General features: G+C 39.6%; 1 protein-coding gene across 1 annotated transcript in view; it reads left to right on the top strand.

The window, feature by feature from the left end:
• The window catches only part of aldh7a1 (aldehyde dehydrogenase 7 family, member A1), a 105,798-nt gene that overhangs the window by 37,754 nt on the left and 52,190 nt on the right, over nt 1–15,854 (top strand). The gene's annotated exons all lie outside the window — the stretch shown is intronic.

Here is a 15,854-nt window from a genome sequence, read left to right as displayed (position 1 = left end):
ATATTATAAAACAAATACTATTTAAGCAGACTGCATTCATTACACACATGACTGGCAGTCTTCTGTAATAAAGCAAGGCAGTTAATTTTATTTTTTATAATAAAAATAGGAACAAAGCTAATTACAAACAGTAAGACAAATACAATAGAACAAAATACACAAATTAAACTTTTAAAAAAGTTTTTCAGGTACAGTAGCCTAGGTTTATTGAACATGTAAGAAATACTAATCAAATGTAAAAATAAAACATTGTATAGTCCTCACTGTATGAATTAAATATAAATCGATTCATATTAAATATAGAAAAGTGATTCAGTAAAAAACAGTGAAGTTTAATTTTTTTCTATTAACATTAATGAAACAGACGGTAACAGTTTGAGGCTGCTGTCCTTTTAAGGATGAATGCACAGATCTAATATACTACAACATAGCCCTGCTCCTGGGGACCCATTATCCTGAAGAGTTTAGCTCCAACCTAAACAAACACACCTGAAGCAGCTAATTAAGCCTTCAGGATCATGTGAAAATACACAGGCAGGTGTGCTGAGTGCTGAAGCAGGTTGGAAATAAACTTTGCAGGACAGTGGGTCCCCAGGAGCAGGGTTGAAGACCTCTGAAATATACTGTTACACATCAGATTTTCTCCTGTTTACGTTCACGTAGGACATAACAGACTGCTTATGGGTCAAAGACGAATAGGTGGTTTCAAGCATCAAAAAGTGTAATACAGCTTTAAATTTAGGTTTTTCCCATACATTAGAATGTGCTTTGTTTAATTTTATATTTTTCTGAGCAAAAAATAATGACTAATACATTTTTACCATGATTTAAAGAAAACACCCACTAAAACGTCATTCAATGTAACAATATTTATATATCAAAAAATCATGTTAGGCATATTTAACACCCTGGAGTCGGCGGTATCGCCAGCGATACCACCTCGGTTTTTTTCTTATCAGTGTAAAAGAGACTAAAAATACTCTGTCAATTTTGGATATATCAGTTAAGAGCTATATACCATTCTAATCTGTGAAATGTCGTCTTTTATTTGTGTACACTCAGAGTAAAAACAAAACATTGTGCTTTTTGCAAAGTAAAGAGAACTAACATGATGCGCGAGCCGCAGTCTCTCTCTGAATGAAGTCCAATCTGATAGTTCTCAGAAAATAAACTGTGACGTAGTGAATACTAATGACACAAAAATGAGACTTATATCTAAAGAAACGTTGAAATGTCAGGTTTTAAATCATGTAAGTCAAATCGAAAACAAATATTGTCTGTTTATGTAATCTGTATGAAAAGAGAGACATGTCAGTAGTTTGCGGCTCAGCTCATTATCCGCTAATGCGGCCACACCCACGGACCGTTCGCGCTATTCAGACGCAAATTCTGAGGCGATCGATGCAACAGAGTGAACGCCTGCGTCAGCTCGGAAAAAGGCATCAAGTTTAGTCAGTTTCATGTACTTTTCATCGTTTTGAGAGGCGGTGAGGAATAATTCTAAAAGGATTTACCTCAGTGGAAGAGCTGGTTTCACTTTCATTTCGAGGATCAACTCAAGCCGATGATTGTGAAAGGTAAGTTGTTTCTATTCTCAAATTCTTTATTCTAATCGCAATATAGTGTCTGTGAATATTAAACCGCAAAAAAAACTGTTTTAATATGAATTCTGCAAGTTTTGTGTCTCAGTGTGAATTAATGGGGCAGATTGACGCGGGGTTTTGTTTACTACACAACTTAGTAAACTGCCATAGCTATTCCCAAACTATATTGCTATACTGAGATGAGTGAAATACCATATAGGTAATATGAATGTTTAGACACTTTGCATCACAGAAATACATTATTTTTAAATTGTAATAATATTTCACAGTATTGCTGTTTTTTTTCTGTATTTTTATCAAATAAATGCAGGCTTGATGATCATGAGACTTCTTTCAAAAACATTAAAAATATCTGTTATCAGCATGCTCACAGAGGGTTTTTTCTTTTATCTCACAGATTTGAGAATCATAGTGACCAGATATTGGCCCACACTGGACATTCTGAAAGAATATAATGGTGAGATCACTGACGGGAAGCAGGAAAGGTTTTTTTTTTCTCTCCAGTGCAGAAACACCAAACACCTTGGAATGCCAGGTAAGTGACGTTCACAGGATTTATTTCCAGGTAAATCTGTATACTCAAAATGTGCCCTCATTTATTCAAAATGTGTCTCATTTATATTGTTAACTATATTCTGAATAAACTACCAAAAAAAAAAAACTACTTTGTACTTAGATTTTTTTAGTGTCTTCTCACATAGCCTACCTGACTGAAAGGGGTCATTATGCGGGTCGTTGTCTTCTCAGGTGTGAATCACAGCATTATTCATGAAGATTCACGCCTCCCACATACTGTCTTTCTTGACAAGAAGTGTCTTACAATATTTAAATCAATATATTGTTTTATATGAACGAGTAGGCAGGATAATTTTTACATCCTTTTGAAGCAAAAATTCTAGTCTACAACCTCCAATACCCAGAAGTCTTGTGAACACATATTTAATATTTATTTTATGACTATATTTCAGTGACTTAAGTTTTTTGTTTTTTCAATAACCACGCATAACAGTTATTCTCTCAAATACAAACATGTACATACATGTTGCTCACATATTATGGTAGTCTAGTACGTGCTGAATACAGTGTAATGACACTTTTGCCATTATTATGTTTATAAGCAACTGAAAAAAGCACAAATGTCAGGGCATGTCAAAACTTCTCCAGGGCCCCAAAAATCCTCAGACCCCAGAGGGTTAAACAATAATGATGTGGTGACACATTAAAAGACTCTATTTAAGCATCACAGTGCAGCAATCAAATACTTATTTTAATTTTTTAAATCTTTTTACTTTGGACTGTCCTTCAAACCACTAGGTTTTACACATTTGTCAACCAGAAGTTTTTGTAAGGAAGTGAAAATCATTTAAAATATAATAAAATTTAATATGATCACATTGTTTTATATATTTTAATAAGTACAGGTCAAAATAAGTATATTGTTTAATTTTTACACACACACACACACACACACACATATATATATATATATATATATCTATCAGTGCTTCCCACACATAGACTTTTATTAACAATAATATTAATATTAACAGCTGCCCAAGTATATTTGGTGACGCATTTTTAAATGCCTATTGCCCGCCGTGCACAGTTGCTGTGAAGCCACTGGGGTGGCGGTGCCACCGGGCTTGGGCCCGCCATCGCTGCTTGCAGCTATATTTAGGCCCCAAGCCACTAAGGCGCATGGCCCTATTGTTTTTCTAAGGATTATTATTATTATTATTTTTTTATTATTTTTTTCCCCGTCATCCGGGGCTTTTTGGGGGCCTTAACATGCTCAAAAACTCTTGAAAATTGGCACACACATTGGAATCTGCGGCCATTAGGACGCCGCAGAGGCTGGTACCCGGGCGTGGCAGGGGGACTTGACAGCGCCCCCTTGAAAGAAGTCCTAAAACTTGGTCCATATATCAAACACGCTTGCACGTATTAGTATGAAACTCGGTACACATAGACCTCATCGGGCCTAACAACTTTCGTGCTCTAAGTTATACGCCACCCCAACAGGAAGTCGGCTATTACGGGTTGTTTGAAAAACACATGCTCTGGAATTTGATATACTCCTCCTAGGCGATTCATCCGATCACCACCAAACTCGGTCAGCGTGAAGTCAAGACATTGAGGATGTAAAATTGCCAGCGGATTTTTGATATCTCGAACGGTTTGGCCGTGGCGAGGCAACAAATTTATGCTGAGAAAAGGTACACGGGAAGTGTGTTATAACTTATGCATACATTGATTGATTTTTATGAAACTTTAGCTGTGTGTTTGTTGTAGGAGTCCGATCACATGGATGTGACTATTGTGAGTCAAAGTTATAGTGCCACCAACTGGCAGCAGGAAGTGTGTCACTTTCAAAATGCTTTGAGATCACCCTCTTTTTTTTTTTTACCCGATTTCCTTCAAACTTCATCACAGTAACGTCAAAACATGGCAGATGTAGACCTGTGAATGTATTTGTGATATCTTAAATATTGTTGCCATGGCAGCATGTCAAACTTTAATAATATTCTTTAGTGTTTTTGAGGCTCTTAACATGCTTCAAATTGCATGAAACTCGACACACACATCAATGTTGTCGACCAGTAGACATGGACAAAGCCTTAGAAATGGGCGTGGTGGAGGGGCTCAGTAGCACCACCTTTTGACAAAAGTGGGGGGGTTATTTTTACCTACACTCACCAAACTCAGTACACATATTGTTCTCATCAAGCCGGACAATTTTCTAATATACATTCATTAGCTCCGACCAACAGGAAGTCAGCTATTTTGGTTTGAATGTGGATTTTTTGAAAAAACTGGCTATGAATTTTATACTACTTCTCCTACAGGGTTTAATACAATCTACACCAAACTTTTTTAACTTGGTGCTAAGACATTGAAGTTGTTTAATTGCAAACGGATGTTGTATATCTCAAACGGTTTGGCCGTGGCGAGGGAACGAATTTATGGCGAGAAAAGGGAAACAGAAAGAGTTATAACTTCTGCATACATTAATTGATTTTGATGAAACTTCGGCTGTGTGTTCGTTGTACAAGGCTGATCACATGGATGTGACTATTGTGAGTCAAAATTATAGCGCCACCAACTGGCAGCAGGAAGTGTGTCACTTTCAACATACTTTGAGATCACCCTCTTATTTTTACCCGATTTGCTTCAAACTTCATCAGAATAATGTCAAAACATGGCAGATGTAGACCTTTGAAAAGAATCGTGATATCTCAAACACTGTTGCCTTGGCAACCCATCAAACTTTAATATTCGTTTTAGATTCTTTTGAGACTCTTAGCATGCTTCAAATGGCATGAAACTCGACACACATCAGGATTGTTATCCAGTAGACATGGGCAAAGCCTTAGAAACAGGTGGGGAGGAGGGGCTTTATAGCGCAACCTTAAAGTGCAGTAAATGTGGAGTGAATTTGACATAGTCCTTTGATGTTTAACCGTTTTAAATGCCTATTGCCCACTGTGCACAGTTGCCCTGAAGCCACCGGGGTGGCGGTGCCACCGGGCTTGGGCCCACCATCACTGCTTGCAGCTATATTATTATTATTATTATTATTATTAAATTATTATTTTATTTATTTTTTTTCCGCTTTTTGGGGGCCTTAACATGCTCAAAAACCTCTTGAAAATTGGCACACACATTGGAATCTGCGGCCATTAGGACGCTGTAGAGGCTGGTACCCAGGCGTGGCAGGGGGGCTCGACAGCGCCAACCTGAATGAAGTCCAAAAACTTGGTCCATATATCAAACACGCTTGCACGCTTGCAAGTTGGCCTAACAACTTTCGTTATACACCACCCCAACAGGAAGTCGGCTATTACGGGTTGTTTGAAAAACGCATGCTCTGGAATTTGATATACTCTTCCTAGGCGATTAATCCGATCACCACCAAACTCGGTCAGCATGAAGTCAAGACATTGAGGATGTAAAATTGCCTGCGTGGAGGCGTGAATCATCATGAATAATGGGTGATTTACACCTGAGAAGACAAAAGAATCGCATAAAGAACCTCTAATGAGCTGCATATTAATGAGGCCTTTCAGTCAGGTAGGCTGTGAAAAAAAACCCTCTGTGATCATGTCTCAAGCTCATCATGGTGTATATCAAACATACAGAAAAAACAGCAATACTGTGAAATATTATTACAATTTAAAATAATGGTATTCTATTATATACTTTAAAAAATAATGTATTTCTGTGATGCAAAGCGTCTGAACATTCATGTTACCTCTATGGCATTTCATATAGTCTTTTAGCTTAAAAGCATGCACATTTGGAGAAATATTGATGGATTCTCATATGTTTATGTCAATTTTCTATACAGAGGAGTAATATTTATTCAATATTTATTGTCATCACTGTGAGCGCTGGATACTGTTTTCAATTCATACTCGCAGCCGGAGGGCGCTCTGTACACCTTTAGTTCACAAATTACTCTAAAGAAGAACAGGACATTCAGGAACTAACGGCATGTCTTCCAGAGATCGCTAACCATGGCTTTAACATCCAGATAAACACTTTTCAAGACAATAAATGCACGATTGAGGTGATGTATACATGTATTGCCTCAGAATTTGCGTCTGAATAGCGCTCGCTCCGTGGGCGTGGCCGCATTAGCGGATAATGAGCTGAATCACGGACTTCTGACATGTCTCTTTTCATACAGATTACATAAACACAGAATATTTGTTTTCGATTTGACTTACACGATTTAAAACCTGACATTTCAACGTTTTTTGAGACATAAGTCTCATTTTTGTGTCATTAGTATTCACTAAGTTACAGTTCATTTTCTGAAAACTATCAGATTAAACTTCGTTCAGAGGGAGACGAGAGATCACGCATCATGTTAGTTTTCTTTATTTTGCAAAAAGCACATCATTTTGTTTTTACTCTGAGTGTACACAAATAAAAGAAGATATTCCACAAATTTTAATGGTGTATAACTCTTAATTATATGTGCAACATTGATGGAGTATTTTGAGTCTGTTTCACACTGGTAAGAAAAAAACCGAGGTGGTATCGCCGGCGTGACCGCCGACCCGAGGGAGTTAAGACCAATAAAAGAAAGGATTTTTAGAAATCTTGGCCAACTGAAAAGTATGAACATGAAAAGTATGAGCATGTACAGCACTCACTACTTAGTTGGGGCTCCTTTTGCCTGAATTACTGCAGCAATGCGGCGTGGCATGGAGTCGATCAGTCTGTGGCACTGCTCAGGTGTTATAAGAGCCCAGGTTGCTCTGATAGTGGCCTTCAGCTCTTCTGCGTTGTTGGGTCTGGCATATCGCATCTTCCTCTTCACAATACCCCATAGATTTTCTATGGGGTTAAGGTCAGGCGAGTTTGCTGGCTAATTAAGAACAGGGATACCATGGTCCTTAAACCAGGTAGCTGGTAGCTTTGGTGGTGAAACTGGTAGCTTTGGCACTGTGTGCGCAGGTGCCAAGTCCTGTTGGAAAATGAAATCTGCATCTCCATAAAGTTGGTCAGCAGCAGGAAGCATGAAGTGCTCTAAAACTTCCTGGTATACGGCTGCGTTGACCTTGGACCTCAGAAAACAGAGTGGACCAACACCAGCAGATGACATGGCACCCCAAACCATCACTGACTGTGGAAACTTTACACTGGACCTCAAGCAACGTGGATTGTGTGCCTCTCCTCTCTTCCTCCAGACTCTGGGGCCCTGATTTCCAAAGGAAATGCAAAATTTACTTTCATCAGAGAACATAACTTTGGACTACTTTGGATCATCCACTGTGAGGGCCTCATCGACATGACAGCCACGACACAGTTCCTCAACAACCGTCCATACCGCCGTGATGAATACGATCCTCAATTGGATGGAACTGGAATAAATACTTTGAATGTTGCGATCCTTTCGGACTTATGATAGCTACCTGAATCGTAACAAAGCACTGTTGGTCAGAGGAGAACTGGCCCCCGACTAAGCCTGGTTTCTCCCAAGGTTTTTTTCTCCATTTAAACACCTATTTGCCACTTGTCTGCCACCTGATGTCACCTGATGGAGTTTGGGTTCCTTGCCGCTGTCGCCTTTGGCTTGCTTAGTTGGGGACACTTGACATTTGACTTGACATTTGATATTCAACAGTGCTTTGATCTGCCTGCATTGACACTATTCTTTTAAGAGCTGCTGTGCAGCCAAATAATGTACCAGTTATCAATGTAAAGCTGCTTTGACACAATCTACATTGTAAAAAGCGCTATATAAATAAAGGTGACTTGACTTGACTTGACTTGACTACTCAGCAGCAGTCCAGTCCTTTTTGTCTTTAGCCCAGGCGAGATGCTTCTGACGCTGTCTGTTGTTCAAGAGTGGCTTGACACAAGGAATGCAACAGCTGAAACCCATGTCTTGCATACGTCTGTGCGTAGTGGTTCTTGAAGCACTGACTCCAGCTGCAGTCCACTCTTTGTGAATCTCCTCCACATTTTTGAATGGGTTTTGTTTCACAATCCTCTCCAGGGTGCGGTTATCCCTATTGCTTGTACACTTTTTTCTACCACATCTTTTCCTTCCCTTCACCTCTCTATTAATGTGCTTGGACACAGAGCTCTGTGAACAGCCAACCTCTTTTGCAATGACCTTTTGTGTCTTGCCCTCCTTGTGCAAGGTGTCAATGGTCGTCTTTTGGACAACAGTCAAGTCAGCAGTCTTCCCCATGATTGTGTAGCCTACAGAACTAGACTGAGAGACCATTTAAAGGCCTTTGCAGGTGTTTTGAGTTAATTAGCTGATTAGAGCGTGGCACCAGGTGTCTTCAATATTGAACCTTTTCACAATATTCTAATTTTCTGAGATACTGAATTTGGGATTTTCCTTAGTTGTCAGTTATAATCATCAAAATTAAAAGAAATAAACATTTGAAATATATCAGTCTGTGTGTAATGAATGAATATAATATACAAGTTTCACTTTTTTGGTGGAGGGTCTCAGTAGTGCCACCTTTTGACAAAAGTGCTTCTTCTCCGAAATGAATTGCATTTTTAAGGGCCTAAACATGCTCAAACTCATGAAACTTTGCACACGCATCAAAAGTGGTGAAAATTTACGTCTGTTATGGGTCTCAGAATTAGGCGTGGCAAAATGGCTTGATAGCGCCACCTACAAAATTTCAACGAAGTGCCCCTCGCACCACGTTTCACGTACAGGTATGAAATTCGGTAGACACATGTAACAGCCTAATACCTACAAAAAAGTCTCCTGGTGCAAAAACCAACAGGAAGTGAGATATTTTGGATTTTGTCTGCAAAATTTTTGCACTTTTTGCCATTTCCAGACGTTGTACTTTAACGAACTCCTCCTAGAGCTTTAATCAGATCAACGTCATATTTGGTCGGTCTAATCTGAAGGCCTTTGCGACATTAAATTGCGAAGATCTAGAGTTTTCGCTATAGGGCGTGTCCGTGGCGGCCTGACAAAGTCTGATGTTTCGCCATGAAAGAGGAAGCTGTTGTAACTTAGGTATACAATGTCCGATCTGTCCGAAACTTCACATGTGTGATAAGAGTCCTGGCCTAAAGACATCTATATGCCAATATTCAGTTAGTCATAGCGCCACCTGCTGGCAACAGGAAATGGCATGCTTTACACTGTAATTCACTCCCTGAAACACATTTTAATATGCCAAGAAGTTCCAAACATACTAGAAACATGTTAAGTCATGCAACACTTGGCTGAGTGCTAATGTTTGCGATTAACGACACGAAACAGGAAATTGTTGTAACTCAGGCATACAATGTCCGATCTGCTCCAAACTTCACCTGTTCGATAATAGTCCTGGCCTGAAGACATCAACATGGCAATATTCAGTTACGCTCAAAGTGCCACCTGTTGGCAGCAGAAAGTCTGGCACTTTGAAATGACTTTGCCATAATTTTCCTGTATTTACTCGCTTACATGCATGTTGTCCACTGCTCGAGAGCGCCCTCTTGAACGGGGTCTGAAAACTTGGTCAAACGCACTTGCACGTATTAGTATGAAACTCGGTACACACATAGACCTCATCGGGCCTAACAACGTTCGTGCTTATACGCCAGCTCAACAGGAAGTCAGCTATTATGGTTTGTTTGAAAAATGCATGCTCTGGAATTTGATATACTCCTCCTAGGTGATTAATCTGATCACCACCAAACTTGGTCAGCATGAAGTCAAGACATTGATGATGAAAAATTGCCAACAGTCACTGTCTGTGTATATATCTCTCTCTCTCTCCCCCCTCCCTGTTTGTGTGTGTATTACAGTCTTGATTAGTGGTCTTTAACACTTTTTCGCATTAAGGTTGGATTAGATTTCTCAGAGCACTGTGGAGTTTGCACAAATAACAGTATGTAATTTGCTCTACAATTTTTATAGGGGTTGTCTGAGAAAAAACACAGACATGTCAGAGTAGGATGATATTCTGCACTCATTTTAAATTGACTTATGATATTCTATGACATGAAAGTCATCTCAATTTAAACGATCTCACGGATGTGGCTGTTGTGGTTTGTGATCATAGGAGCATCAGCTGCTGCAGTAAATGTGGTTTGAATTTGACATAGTCCTTTTATGTTTAACTGTTTTAAATGCCCATTGCCTGCCATGCACAGTTGCCCTGTAGCCACCGGGGTGGCGGTGCCTCCGGGCTTTGGCCCATCATCGCTGCTTGCAGCTATATTTAGATATAGATATATATTTTTATTTTTTTTCCGTCATTCAGGGCTTTTTGGGGGCCTTAACATGCTCAAAAACTCTTAAAAATTGGCATACACATTGGAATCTGCGGCCATTAGGACGCCGCAGAGGCTGGTACCCGGGCGTGGCAGGGAGGCTCGACAGCGCCCCCTCGAAGAAAGTCCGAGAACTTGGTCCATATATCAAACACGCTTGCACGTATTAGTATGAAACTTGGTACACATATAGGTCTCATCGGGGCTAACAACTTTCGTGCTCTAAGTTATACGCCACCCCAACAGGAAGTCGGCTATTACGGGTTGTTTGAAAAACGCATGCTCTGGAATTTGATATACTCCTCCTAGGCGATTAATCCGATCACCACCAAACTCGGTCAGCATGAAGACAAGACATTGAGGATGTAAAATTGCCAGCGGATTTTTGATATCTCGAACGCTTTGGCCGTGGCAAGGCAATGAATTTATGGCGAGAAAAGGGTAAAAGGAAGTGTTATAACTTATATATACATTGATTGATTTTTATGAAACTTCAGCTGTGTGTTCGTTGTAGGAGTCCGATCACATGGATGTGACTATTGTGAGTCAAAGTTATAGTGCCACCAACTGGCAGTAGGAAGTGTCACTTTCAAAATGCTTTGAGATAACCCTTTTTTTTTTTTTTTTTTTACCCGATTTGCTTCAAACTTTATCACAATAATGTCAAAACATGGCAGATGTAGACCTGTGAATGTATTTGTGATATCTTAAATACTGTTGCCATGGCAACATGTCAAACTTTGATAATATTCTTTAGTGTTTTTGAGGCTCTTAACATGCTTCAAATTGCATGAAACTCGACACACACATCAATGTTGTCGACCAGTAGACATGGACAAAGCCTTAGAAACAGGCATGGTGGAGGGGCTCAGTAGCGCCACCTTTTGACAAAAGTGTGGGGGGGGGGGGGGGGGGTATTTTTACCTACAGTCACCAAACTCGGTACACACATTGTTCTCATTAAGCCGGACAACTTTCTAATTTACAGTCATTAGCTCCAACCAACAGGAAGTCAGATATTTTGGTTTGAATGTGGATTTTTCACTCTCTCTCTCTGTTGCATTAGCTTTACTACTAGATTATACTACTACTTATGGAGATAAGAAATAAAAAAAAAACGCCCTGTACAGGTATGATCAGCTGTTAGTCCATCTTGGCAGAGTCCGTCCCGTGTCTACATTTTAAAATAACGAACTTGAATGCGCAAAAGACGTGACATGTGAACGGCCACTAACTAGGTATTGGAAAGTCTCCCCTCGCTCTACACGTTTCGTACCTGCTCGTTCAGTGTGCGCGAGAACTGTTTACTCCCACTGACAATTCCACATGCTGCAAAGACACGCGGTGGATATTTCACAGACAAAGGCCTGGTGTGCGCGTGCGCGTGATCATGTTCCTATGGGGGTAGAATTGTAGCAAAATTCCAAATAAATAGATTATGATCCACAAATAAATGTAAAGATATTCACAAAAAATAATCATATGCACAAATGAATAGAATGAGATTCACAAATATATGTTAGGAGTTTCACAAAAATTGAATTCACAAATAAATAAAATGAGATTTGCTAATAAAAAACATTCACAAATATGTTTATATGTCACCAGCACAACTCTGTCTGCATTTATTTGTGAATCACCACCTGTACATTTGTGAATTGCATTCTGTGCATTTGTGGATCGCTGCAGGTATTTGTTGATCTCTTCCTGCGCATTTGTGAATCACCTCACGCATTTGTGGATTCTGAAACAATGCTAGCTTCACGACTGCAGACAAACCCACAAATAGGTCAACTCCACCCACCGACTACTCAAGCCAATCATATAACGGCCACGTTGCGCTGACCAATCGCAGCACACTCCCGCTACAACCAATCAAGTTTTGCTTTACAATCGGGAGCAGGAACAGACTCTGAAAGGAGCTCCGTATTATTCCACCATGGGCGAATTGAGTTCGAATTGAGCTGAAGTGCTGTTTGTGTTTAAAAAAACAAAACAAAAAAAAAACACCCCGTTTACAAAATGTAAACAGATATATCTTGGTAGCTAATGTACAATAAAACTTCATGAATCTCATCAATAAAGTTTCAGCCATCATTCGGACAGGGTCCGCTACACAAAATATTTTTGGAGTATATTCTTTATATTACCATCAGGATCAGTCAATCGGGATAAAGGCATGAATTATGATCATTCACAGATCCCCAGCTATAACACGTCTACCTGACGCGAGCGGCACGGCACGGCATGGCATGATGCAGCAAATAGAAGGCATTATAATCATTATAAACAAACGGATTACATTATTAGTGTCCATGTAAATGCAGCTTTACTGTCTACAAGCGGCACGGTGAGAAACGACGAGTCAGTGGCAGTAAACGGATGTCCCGTTCTACAGTAACTATAATACCACACTTGCACAATACCATGTATAATACCAAATATGAGCCTGAATGAGCATCAGTGATGTACCAGTACGAGCTTCGGCATCACTGCAGCTATGGTTTTGGATAATGGAAATAAAGAGGTTGCAATGCTGAAAAATACATTTTTTGTATTTATTTTGGATGCTGTAAATAACTTTTACAATAAAAAAACTATTAAGTCTGATTCATCTGAAATATTTGCGTGATCAAGTGTTTGACTGCTGGACATTTTACCTAATCTATAGGCTATGTAATTCAATAACCTGTCACATCGTAAAAAGTCTATATCTTCTCTACAAACAATGGTAATGTTAAAACGTTTAATTAATGTTTAAAATATTATTTAAGGGCCTGTTAATGTTTAATAGCTGGTTTGTTATGTGACGACAGTTTAATCTATTTTGCAAACTCGCATGTTTATCACAAGGTTAAATCCAGTTAGATAAGTTATTAGCTAATTATTGAGGCTTTCTGTTTAATCTTGAATAACTTGACACTTTCATGACGCATCTGCATCCAATATACCTTTGTTGTTCCCATAACAGAGAGCACTGTTTCTCTGGCATTTTTAAATGGCGCATAAAATATAATAGTTTGGCTTGGCTTGACACAGTCTAATGGTCCAACGAAATATAAATTCTAAACCTCTTTTTACTGTACCATTGTTTAAGAACCCTCTACTTCCTTTCTAAGCCAATGCAGGACGAGACCGCCCCCGATTGTAAAGCAAAATGTGATTGGTTGTAGCGAAAGTGTGCTGTAATTGGTCAGCGCAACGTGGCCGTTATCTGATTGGCTTGAGTAGTCGGTGGGTGGAGTCGACCTATTTGTGGATTTGTCTGAAGTCGTGATGCTAGAATTGTTTCAGAATCCACAAATGGTGGAGGTGATCCACAAATGCGCAGGAAGAGATCCACAAATGTGTGAGGTGATTCACAAATGCACAGAAAGCAATTCACAAATGTACAGGTGGTCATTCACAAATAAATGCAGGCAGAGTTGTGCTTGACATAAAAACATATTTGTGAATATGTTTTTTATTAGCAAATCTCATTTTATTTATTTGTGAATTCAGTTAATTTTTGTGAAACTCCTAATATATATTTGTGGATCTCATTCTATTCATTTGTGCATACAATTATTGTTTGTGAATATCTTTACATTTATTTGTGGATCATACGTTGCTGTTGCCCAGATGTGGGCCCGTTCTGCTTTATTCGTTTTGTTTATGGCTGACATGCGGCATTGGTATGGACTGCTTGTGGCCCAAATCTGGCAAACAGGAGTGGACCGCCCAAGTACCATCATTCCATGCCGTATGTGGGCCAAAGCAAGGTGTTGGATCTGGGCCAGAATTAAAATGAACTTTTGCCCAGATGTGGGCCAGTTCTGCTTCATTTGTTTTGTTCATGGCTGACATGCGGCATAACTGTGGCCCAAATCTGGCAAACAGGAGCGGACCACTCAAGTGCCGCATACCCCGTCCGTGTGCAGGCCAAATTTCAAGACACTGCATGTGCAACAGCGCATGCGCAAGCTGTACAGAAGAGTCCACTAGGTGGCCAAATTTCGAGACTGTGCATGTGCAACAGTGCATGCGCAAGCTGTACAGAAGAGTCCACTAGGTGGCAAGATGCACAGTACTGAGCACAGTGTGCGGTTGTCGAAGAAGTGTGTGGAAAGAGCAATTCAAAAACAAGAGTAAACTTAGAAGCTTATCCATCTCCACTGATTTTGATTCTTGTTCTCTTGGTGTATCTTCAGAACTATGTTGCAATGGTGGATGCACTATTTTTCTTCTCTGATCCTGCCCAGTGAAGTCTCGTTGATAGCACGACTCGTGAATTAAATTGTACTGCACGTGTCAAACTCGGTCATCCGTGCACATCCGTAGTTGAGTATACTTTGAAAGATGCGCGGACATGACTGCACGTGAGACGCGTCTGGCTGCGGAGAGTGAAGTATACCCGGGCCTTAATACAGCTACTGATGTCTCGATGAAATTGATTTTTCTTCCCCCCCCCAATTTTAAACATGAATTATAGCCATTCAACATTTTAGTGTAACTGAAAGCTATCTTTTTTCTTTTTCTTTTTTTTTTTTTTTACATTTGTTAGTCTCTAAAAATATAACAACTTTTAATTTAATTGAACTTAGAACAATCCTCACATAAACCCATAATAAATGTCATATTTACCTGTGCCCTTCCTACCTGTCTCACAGATAGGACAAATACAGAAATTGAATAAAGTTACCAAACAGTCTGCACTGCATACTTTATAGCCTAAAGATTAATCATTATTAAAACTACATTCAGCTTTAAAGTTTCATTATTTTCATTGACATTGGTTGCTGTAGCTTTAAGAGCTGCCGCTGCTGCACATGGCGTGGATCTCACACGTGTCCCACTTTCTCACAACTCTTCTTTCTCACAACTCTTTACTTTTCATTTAAGACTTTAAAGTCGTCATGAAATCAAAATTGACACTATTTACTTTGTTAGTGCATTTTATTAGTCTTGTGGTGAACAATTAATCCATGCAAGTTAATACTCAGAAAAAAATTTGTTTGTCGTGGTAATCTTTAATCAAAATCTGAAAAGTTACTTCCGGTCTGGAATGGCGTTCCTTCCCTGATGACGTCAGTTTGACGGCTTGGGCTGAAAACGCTTAAACCACACCCCTCCAACCGTTAGTCTGCTATGAGCGAGAGATGGAGAGGAGGAGCACTGAAGTAAAACCCCTGCCCTTTATTCAATATTCCGTTTCGCTTGGAAATACGTCACAACACTGGAGAAAAGTCGTTTGCAACTTCCAGTTCACATGGACTTTAACTCATTTAAGGCTGCTCCAATGGTGATATTTAACAAAACGGACATTTTTGACATTATTGTGTGTGTTATTGTTTGTTCAAGCGTGACGGAGAACTCGATACTGGTGTGCCGTCCATGCTCACTATACTGGCGCGCGTCTTTCTGTGCGTTGTGTGTGTGACAGGACATTCACAGACAGTGCGTTCTCTTTTTCTCTTTTGGTGCGCTTAAATGGTTTAAAAGCATTCGCAGAAA

This window comes from Ctenopharyngodon idella, chromosome 10, assembly GCF_019924925.1.
Source record: "Ctenopharyngodon idella isolate HZGC_01 chromosome 10, HZGC01, whole genome shotgun sequence".
In the NCBI taxonomy this organism is placed as follows: Eukaryota; Metazoa; Chordata; class Actinopteri; order Cypriniformes; family Xenocyprididae; genus Ctenopharyngodon; species Ctenopharyngodon idella.
The sequence above is the reverse complement of the archived record's forward strand: the minus strand, read 5'-3'. Positions and strand labels throughout refer to the sequence as shown.